The 10,061-nt window shown below is 38.4% G+C and overlaps 1 pseudogene; it reads right to left on the bottom strand.

The window, feature by feature from the left end:
- Positions 1-2,340: 2,340 nt before the first annotated feature.
- Positions 2,341-8,080, bottom strand: LOC132520810 (ceruloplasmin-like; annotated as a pseudogene).
- Positions 8,081-10,061: the final 1,981 nt, after the last annotated feature.

The raw sequence follows: 10,061 nt of genomic DNA, 5'->3' as shown, positions 1-10,061 counted from the left end.
CATAGATTGAATTTACTGATGAGCTTAAAATGTAAGAAGAGAAAATATTTGCCTGATATAACATTCTTAGTTTTCTTAAATTTTCTGCGAGTAAATTAGAAAAAAAGTACTATGGGAAACATTATTTTTTGGTGGTTATAGAACTTGATATTTTCTGACATAAAACTTTCATTCAATAGACCAAAAGAATTAAAACGCCTGTAATCTTCAAACTGGTAAATATATTTAGCAGATGGGCCATCAGAAAAACTTTTTGTGCGCTTTTAAATGCCAATGTCACAGTAATGAATTTTAGTCTTAGTTTTTGGTTATTAAAGTTGGTAATATATCCTTAGGTGTTATTGAGTAAAAAATATTTATATAAAATTATTTAAGGATGTCCTAAGAAATTATTAATTATATCCTCAGGTCTTAGCAGGAAAGTACCAATTACACATGAGGAATATTTTTGAATTTTTGTAAAATTGCTCTTGCTATTTTACAAAAATTATTTTATAATTATGAGATAGTTAACAACACAGCTGATAACACCATCCACTGTGCTGTTAACTATCTCATAATTATAAAATAAATCCATTTTAAAATTTAGCTCTGAGAAAAAGATAAGCAGTATGTTTTTCTTGGCAGTAGCTTCCAAGGCTTTTAGAGAAAAACTTTGTGTAGCAATGATCCTTAGGCTGAATATTTTCCAATAATTGTTATAATTATTTTCCTACCTTTATGTTATCAGTATCTTTTTATTATAGATACCTAAATCTTCTCAGGAGTAGCTAGGTTATGAAAAAGTCCAATTATCTTTATTTAACTATAAATATTTTAATTGCTGAATCATTACCTTCCAGCTGCTGCTAAATTATTCCCAGTGAAGAAATCTATACCAGATGGAGCAGAGTTCCAAAAAATTTCTTCAGCAGCAATATAATAACGTAAAACTTGTGTCCCAATAACATCTGTCGAAGGATTTTGGCAACTCCTTACATTGAAGAAGGTCTGCATACCCTCTGAAAAACAGTAAACCCAAGTAGAGAATGTTATGAAAATATTAAAACATTTTTCTTAGTCCATATGTATTTTAAAAATTGTAGCCAACCACATTGCCACTTCCCCTTCCTTTGAGAAATTTGAGGTATTTTCTTTATGGAATCTGTGTAAAAACTTGAAATGTATGAAGCAAGTATAAAACTCAGGAGGCCAAGATGAATGTTAGAGGAACGTATATTAGTGGAGAATAATAACAAGCATTGGAACAGCTCCTACATGACTACGGCACCTGCCTACCAAGAGGAATTCGAGAGTCTGTTTAGCCAAAAGTATTTTCCCTTATGGGTCTGAAATTGTTACCATTAATTACTAATGAGTTAGTTGGTTTATTAGATTAACTAGTTGGCAGGCAGGAAGAAAATCAAGGCAGGTACATTTCCATGAGGGCATCAGTCCTGTGTTTTGATTTTAGAGTGACATTGGTGGGAGAGTAAATTAACACAGACTTTTTGGAAGGCAATTAGGCAGCATTAGTTAAAATTAAAAACCCTTCCATTAAAAAAATTTCACTTCTTCATAGTTAAGCAAGACACATATTTGCACATACATAAAAAGATAGACATAAAAAGGGGTTAGTTATAACAGTTAGTGAACCAAGAAGGTGAAAGCTATTTAAATATCTATCAGTAGGCAAATGGTTAAATAAATTAGGCTATGTCTCAAATATGGAAAACTATACAACTGTTTAAAAGAGTAAGTTAGAGGTATAGGGAATATCATGGAAAAGATTTCAAGACATATGGATGAGTGAAGAAAGCAAGCAGCAGAATAAAGGAAAACCTATTATATAAAAATAATAGCCTATTTTTTTAAGTTATATAATTAAATAAAACTTATATGCAGTGTGATCTACTTATGTAGAACAAAAGACAAAACAATAGCTGTGCATTTTTTATTTCTACATGTTCATATATATTGTATGAAAATGCATGGTAAACAGGTTTACAGGTATTCACGCAAACTTGCTTACAGGGATTATTCTCTGGAGAGGGAACTGGGATGGTAGTGGGGTAGGGTTAGACTAGCGGTCTATTCTTAAACCATTTCTCTAAAGGTGAACACAAAATCTGATTCTTCTTTTTCTTTTTTTGCTAATTTTGGTAGTGTAAACACTCCCCCTTGGCCAATTTGAAGCTACCACAAGTTTATCAGCTGCCTTTTTTAATTCTCAACTCTCTGGAGGTCCTATGAGGTGGCTCCCAGATACCATATTAGACTTTCACTCTTTCTGTCTGCTGCCACCACCAAATTCTCCCTCCCTCCTTCGCTGCCCCCTGCCCTGGCTCCTTCCTCTTTCTTTTCTTCCTTTCTTTCCAACAAGTCTATTCATGTATTCTTGTAATTCCTAAAAACAAAACAAAACAAAAAACCAAAAACAAACAAACACAAACACCCAAAACTGTAGGTCTCAGGAAGAGAAGAAACACAGGGGAAGGCTATGGGGTCCATCAGCCAAACAACTTTCAGAAGCTTTCGCAACTGAGCCTAGGCTGACCCTATATTTTTCTGCAGAGTTGAGGAGGAAAGACCTGATTTAAAGGCAAGATCTGTAAACGAGGTAAATAGGAGGAGTGGGGCTGAGTGTACCTTTTAACCTTTAAAACGTATGTTAAAACAATATTCCTTTCTAAGTGAGAACCTTTTTATCATTAAACTCTGTCGAGTTATTATAGCTGTGTGTGGGTCTCCTTTTTCTCACAACTCTGGGAGGGACACAACACTTAGGAAATCCCAATAAATACTTGTTGTTTAGTTGTTTAAATAATTAATTGAAGTATGATGCTAACCAACGTATGGGACTTAGAAAAAAGAAAGGTTTTTCTCAGAGAAGTAAACCCCATTTTTTTTTTTTTTTTTTTTTTTTTGTGGTACGCGGGCCTCTCACCGTTGTGGCCTCTCCCGTTGCGGAGCACAGGCTCCGGACGCGCAGGCTCAGCAGCCATGGCTCACGGGCCCAGCCCCTCCGCGGCATGTGGGATCTTCCCGGACCGGGGCATGTACCCGTGTCCCCTGCATCGGCAGGCGGACTCTCAACCACTGCGCCACCAGGGAAGCCCAGTAAACCCCATTTTTGTACAAAAAAAAAAAAAGAAAAAAATTCTTCAGTTCTAGTAACAATCATGTTTACTGATTGAGAAATAAAACAAAACATTTACATGATTATATGTAGAATTTAGTCATATTTAAGAATAGAGAAGATCAATAACTTCATAACAGGCCTTCCTATCATTAAATGTGAAGTGTGATTGAACAGGGAAATAAACTAAAATAAGTAGGTTTACTGGGTACTGGATTAGAATTACTTTGTCCTACATAATTCCTGGCTCTCATAGGGTTTTGGGTAAGTGTTTTAACCTCTTGGAACTTGTTTTCTCAATTAAAAAAAAAGGTGTGGGCTTCCCTGGTGGTTGTTTAAAGATACAGATCTCTGGGCTTCCCTGGTGGCACAGTGGTTGAGAGTCTGCCTGCCGATGCAGGGGACACGGGTTCGTGCCCCAGTCCAGGAAGATACCACATGCCGCAGAGCGGCTGGGCCCCTGAGCCACGGCCACTGAGCCTGCACGTCCGGAGCCTGTGCTCCGCAGCGGGAGAGGCCACGGCAGTGAGAGGCCCGCGTACCGCAAAAAAAATAAAATAAATAAATAAAAAATAATTTTAAAAAGGTGTAATAATACATGCTCTGTCTGACACTCAGGGTTTTCTTGTAAGGTTTACCAGCTAATGAATATAAACTTCTTTTTATAAAAACAACAACAAAAATAATCCCTATATACCTAAAAGTGTTTATTACCATAAAGTTAAAGGTGTCAGAGACGTGGGTTCTAGTCCTAACTGTGTCACTGACTTTCCAAAAGGCCATCTTATAACCTCCCCAATGGCAGTTTCCCCCATTTGAAAGATGATGCATTTGTAATGGGTCGTAACCCTGGGAGTCCCCTGACCCTGTATTATGTAAAAGGAATAAATCCCTACCATGTATCTGACAGCCCAGCATCCACTCTCCAGCACCCTTGGCCACCAAGAAGGCATCTCGCATTGAGGCAGGGAAGACAGTAACGGTGTCTTTTCTGTGATTCCGAGAGATCAGAGTTTGTCCATGGGTAAAGATGGAGTGTGTGTCCAACACACCTCCCATGCCAATAAAATACTACTTGACCCTGTCCTCTGCACACATGGTGAGATTGGGCAGATTCCCATACATGTATCCATTTATTGCTGAAAACACATGTAAATTAACCTATCAGGCATGTTAGATCAAGGCCACATGGTATACATTCTATGCATTTTCTCATCACATAAGCCTGGCAGTATCATCATTGTTCTCATGTATAATCTACGACAGGACTTGATTTGTTTTCCCAAAAAAGAGGCCATAAGCATTGTTTCTGATTAAAGCTGAGGAGCACACAAATTTAGAGGCAAGAGGAGGAAAAGTAAGCTAAAAAGTGGGAAACAGTGAAAAGGGGAAAAGAATAGAAAGAAGCTAAGTCCATGGAAGAAGAAAACAAGGGTAAAGGTGACTGAGATAACAGGAGCATCTCTTCTGAAAGGTTCTACATAGAAACACATTTCCATAAGATATCTGGTCAGTTATGTCTTTGTTCTTCTATAATATTTTATTACCTTAAAATTACATCTTTGCTCTGCTGTCTCCACCTAATTTTGATCCATATCAGATGTTAGAAACAAATGCATCTGTTTAACTTTACTTGCTATGAGACTTTGGAAACCGAGAGAATTTACTAGATGACTTGCCTATCAACCAGCATACCTGGGGTAAAAAACTGGGAAATAAAAACTCATTTAAACCAACTCAAACATAGGGAAATAGAATCATAGAAGTTAGAATTATAGGATATAATGAATGAGAAAGTTCTTTATAATCTTACAGCACATGAGATTTCTCTCCCAGAAGCTAGAAACTCTAGTATTAACTTGGCCGGATTCAGTATATATATTAATATTGTCATTCATATACCAGCTACGGTTTTCCAGTTATAGAAAACATCAGAACGTAAGACTCGTGGATATTTTTTTCCATGTCTCTATCCAGGGTTCCTGAAACAAAACAGCAAAACAGCAAAACTTCCTCTTTGCAGAAATTCTTTTTGCTATGAAATAAACTGGTGATTCTAACTGATTCCACTCAAAATGTAAAAGGAAAATCTTGCACCTCCACAGACAGAAACCTAAGGAACTGAGCATGCAAGGAACAGGCAGACAGCCTCTCATCTCCCTGTTTCCTCCCATGCTGTGGTTTCAACACTTCTCTGTAGAAGGGTGACAGAGTTTTGTGTGAAGGTGACTAAGGTGACGATTACTGGGTTTGACTACCATCTAGTGTCCAACCTGCACTCCTGGACTGGAATGGAGGCATTGGACTCAAGATTGCCATCTAGAGCTCAGAGTTCCAGTGGCAACGTTACTTTCTTGACTGGAGAATCAAGGTCAAGCCAGGCAAAGAGAGGTCATTTGATAGCAAAATTCCACTGGACGAGCGAGGGAGACCCCACGTATCCCGGTTGGCTCTATTGCTACAATGAGATTTTTACAATGTAACCTCTTTAACAAGTCAGAATTGGTCCAAGAAGTCCTGAAGCCACATCTTTTAGAGTTTCTACATGGGAGTGGTACCTCCGTGTCATGCAGTTACTGTCATTGGGACAAGGCCCCTGAGTTTCTTCTGCAAACCACCGGTAAGTATACTCTGCCCCTGGTTCTAGCCGGTCATCTTCCTTTTGTGGGCCTGTAGTGTTATCAGGATAGAAAGCGCCTAGAAAACAACCTGCAGTGTGGTCACAGTAACCACCGGACGACACTGTTTTGCATGTGACCCACGCTTTCTCCATTAAGTTATGAATGGATATTAATTTGTATTTTTAGAATAAAGTGTGCATCTCCACCTTCCTTTCTCCTGCCTCCTGTCTCCCTAGATCCCCCTTACTTGGTTTCTACCTGAATGGCCAGCTTGGCCAGTTTCCAGACTAAATTGGAATGAGTCAGGCAGCATATTAACAGACTATCATCACCTTTATTGACAGATTCCACAGATATTTACTGTGCACCTACTATGTGCTAGATCTTGGCTACAGAGAGCTAGGATCCTGAGTTGACCTCCGTATGTTCTATACTGCAAATCAGACTTTGGGACCCAGGGCCTCAAGAGCTTCCATGTCATCTACAAGCTGCCCACAGGCATCGGGAAGGGGCCTTCTGCATAGCTGATATTATACTGAGCTACTACCTTAGTCTGAAGCTGGCGTCTTGCTCTCTTTTTTTGCTTCCTCTCCTAGAATCTGGCTTCAGATCTCCACCTCCGGAAGCTGGAATCTGATAATTATAGGTAACATTCCTTCATTCAACAGAAGACTTTGAAGCGTGACCAACCTATCATTTATCATCTTTTGAGACGACCTTGCTCCAGGTTGAACACAAAACCCTATTTGGTAGCTTTCTCTTCCCTTCCTTTTTCCAACACCATCAGGCAGCTGTGAGTGTGAATGTTTAGGGGAGAAGATACTTACTGTCTGGAAAATAGTGACTTCACCTGACAGTGGTGTTTTCCAAGAAGCTAATCCTCATTCGCTAGGAAATGGAAATGAGATGAAGGCAGAACAATATTTCTGCCAACCTAACATTTAGCTCATGAGTGTCTCCTATCCATCCCCCAATTAGTTATTTATTTACATACGAGAAAAGTGTGTTTTCTTTTCCAGAAATTGCACTGGGTGCAGGGGGGAGGGTCCACTCATTTCAAATGAGAAATTACAGAACAATCTGGGATATAAAAATTAAAGACATCTGAAGTAAAATTCTACATTCACCCCAAACTACTCCTAGTTCACGATTACCTTGCTTTTCCTGAGGTTTTGGTCTCATGCTCTTCACAAGCAAAAGCTCAGGAATCTAAGGAAAGGGGACCCACTTACCTTCGTTTTCTTTAGTGCAGTTGATTCCGTGAGGATGGAAACTATAGTTTCTTGAAGCAAAATTTTTCACATGTACACAAATGACGTCTCCAGTCTCTGCTTTCATGATTGGACCTAAAAATCCCAACCAGGATGGTTTTTCAATGATCGTTTGAAAGGTATCATCCATGTACTCAAAATACAAAGCCTTTTTATAAACAGGTCCTATCCTATCTTGGCTTTGTTTCAGATATGTTTGGGACTGAAACTCTCTGTAAACAAACAAACAAACAAGAACTTGAACAATGTTTGACTTGAAAGAAAACAGTGTTAAATCTACTGAAACTAGAAGTAAGAAGCATTACAGCCTAATTTTATAGAGCAAACCCAGATACTGGTGAAAATCTAGAAGGAGTCAAAAACAGGGTAGTAGGCAAGGAGAAGTTTGGAAGTTCTGGTGAAGAGATCACATGCAAATGTAGCAAGTAATATACATGGTATTTCGGTTTAAATGACTTACCAAATTCTTTGTACTGAACCACGAAAGGTTTCTAACCCTACCCTGAGGTTATTTTAGCTCTCAAGCATCAGATCAATTCCTACAAGTTAAGATTGTTTACACATTTCAATGATTCGTGGATTTGTTGGTAGAATTGGGGGCAATTTGGCACACAAGCAGAGTAAATCAGAACCCGACTCATAACCTCTAGATTCCCTCGTCCCAATGATCTGAACAGAGAAATCAAGAAGAGAGCTGCAATTTTACAATCTCTGCCATAGACTCCATATGGGAAGGAAAAGCATTGTTTTACATCTTAAGCACCACTCAAACAAAATTGATGATAAATACAGAATTAGAGATAATCCCTGAAATATGCATCATGAGGGCAAGAGTGGCAATAATCTCAGGAAGGAGCAATTTCTGATTTATATTAATAGCTGTCTTCCATGTCATGCTTATACTAAAAATTCAAAGGAAGCGGTTCTAATAGCAAATGTGCCCTGAAACGGTCAATCATGGAAAATTCTTTAGCAGCATTTTATCAGTGAATAATAATCATCAACGTTTGCTTCTGATAGCTGCTTTTTCAGTGTGAAGGTATTACTTACTGATCTTCTGAAATAGGCATTACAATGAGCATATATTTACCAGTAGGAGCATAATTCCAAGTAGTTTCTCTAATGCCTATGTAGTAGTGCCTCTCTATTGTCCAACCTGGAGAACTAATAAAAACCAGAAAGGTCAGTGGTAAAAGGATCTTCATTTTCAAACCTTGCTCCTGGATAGGCTAACTGAGTGATGTTTGTCTTCCTTTATTTGTGTTTGTTTACATAGATCAGGGTTGCAAAAGAGCTCATCAAACACTTCATCTACATATATGTCATTTCCATTCCAAATGCACTTAGTTTTCATTAGTCAGGCCAGGTGAAATGTTGCACAACACATAGAGAATACTGGTTCTCGACACAGTGTACGATGCCAATTAAGACCTTGTTGAATTACCAGGTAGATGGGCTACCCAGATCATTCATCAACCCCTAACTATTCTTATCTATTTCTGGATTCTAGGAATCACCTCTAGTCTAGTCTAGTCTACAGACAGCCCCCGCTTTCTCAATTCATTATGTTACCGAATCAGGTTTATTTGCCCGATGGGCACCAAGTCAAATGCTGAGACACCAAGGTTTGCGTCAAAGAAAAGGTTTTTTCATGAAGAGAGAAGAACAAGTTTCAAATCTGCCTCCTCAAAGGCGAGGGGCTTGGGATATTTAAGGGATAAAGAAACAGGGTGGTCTGAGACTTGGGGGAAGGTGATTGGAGGTAGGAAAAAGGTGAAGTAACTGTTGTTCTGCGCAGGTAAAAATGAGCTTCGTGTTTCTTCATGGGACACGTGTTCAGAAAATTGTGGCATTAGTATGTTCTGAGGGTAGAGTTTTTGGCCCTCTGATGTCAAAAGGTCACCTATCAGACACTTGAGCAGGCCCAGGTGAGGGTGGTCTCAACAGGTTTGAACTGGATGAGAGGTGACTCCTTGTTCCTGAAAAACAACTTGGGCACACACCTTAAGGCTCGTATGCCAGAGGTACTATTTATGGGGGGTGGTGAAGTGAGTCTTGTGGTACCTTGTCTAAGCTACATAAAGCTTGGTGGGTATGCAATTTTGCAAGAACGAAGTGAAGACAGATTACAATTTTCTAATACCTAGACAAGCTAGTTATTGTCTAATGGATCTAACTAATAACTCTCCTCAGTTTCAAGCAGCTGTATCAAAGCTGGCAATGAACCACACACTAGTTTGCATTGTTTAAATTTTTATGTGGTATTTTCTCTACCCCGAATAGATTATAACTCCAATAGATTAGGGACCACTTCTTTTTGTTCTGTATATCTCCCAGAGATGTCGAGAAATGAATGTTAAATTTTAGGGAGACAAATAAATAGAGTGCCTTGGCCAGGATTACAAAAGTGAGGAAAAGAGTAGGAGTCTTTATTTGCCATCGATCTGTGGATCGTCATATATTGGGATATCTATTACTATGAGGTGTTGTTTGAGACTTTACAATTTGAAAGCCACAGTGGTTTCAACAGTCAGAGTGCCGCTCTGATTTAGGTCTAGAAACCCACACTTAGAAATACTAAGGCATCAAATATGGCATGTGTTGTTCTGCAGCTTGGTTTTTATTCCTGAACTACAAGTCTTAGAGACCTTTATATATCACTACCTAGATGTCTACATCTTTCATTTTAATTGCGGCATATTTTTTTCTATCATGAGTGTACTTCATTTATTTTTTAAAACACAAAATATCAAAGTGTATTTTTTTCTGGGCGTTCATACAGATAAATATGCATACTTAAGGACATAAACTAAATACAGTTCTGAGAGGAAGAGAGAAGATTATTATATTTAAAATGTTTTTTTATAAGGAGAGCACATTTCCATTTACTTGATTTAAAAAATCAACAAAATATTTGCAATTTGTTTTCTTTTTTGCATTAAAAAAAATGAGGCTATAAATATTTTCCTTATAAGCAACAGTTGCTAAATTCTACACAGGTCAAACCATGCAGGCTGGGGCTTCCCTGGTGACGCAGTGGTTGAGAGTCCA

Source organism: Lagenorhynchus albirostris, chromosome 5 (assembly GCF_949774975.1).
Source record: "Lagenorhynchus albirostris chromosome 5, mLagAlb1.1, whole genome shotgun sequence".
Lineage (NCBI taxonomy): Eukaryota > Metazoa > Chordata > Mammalia > Artiodactyla > Delphinidae > Lagenorhynchus > Lagenorhynchus albirostris.
Note: the sequence above shows the minus strand (reverse complement) of the source record. Positions and strands in the feature narration are given on the sequence as shown.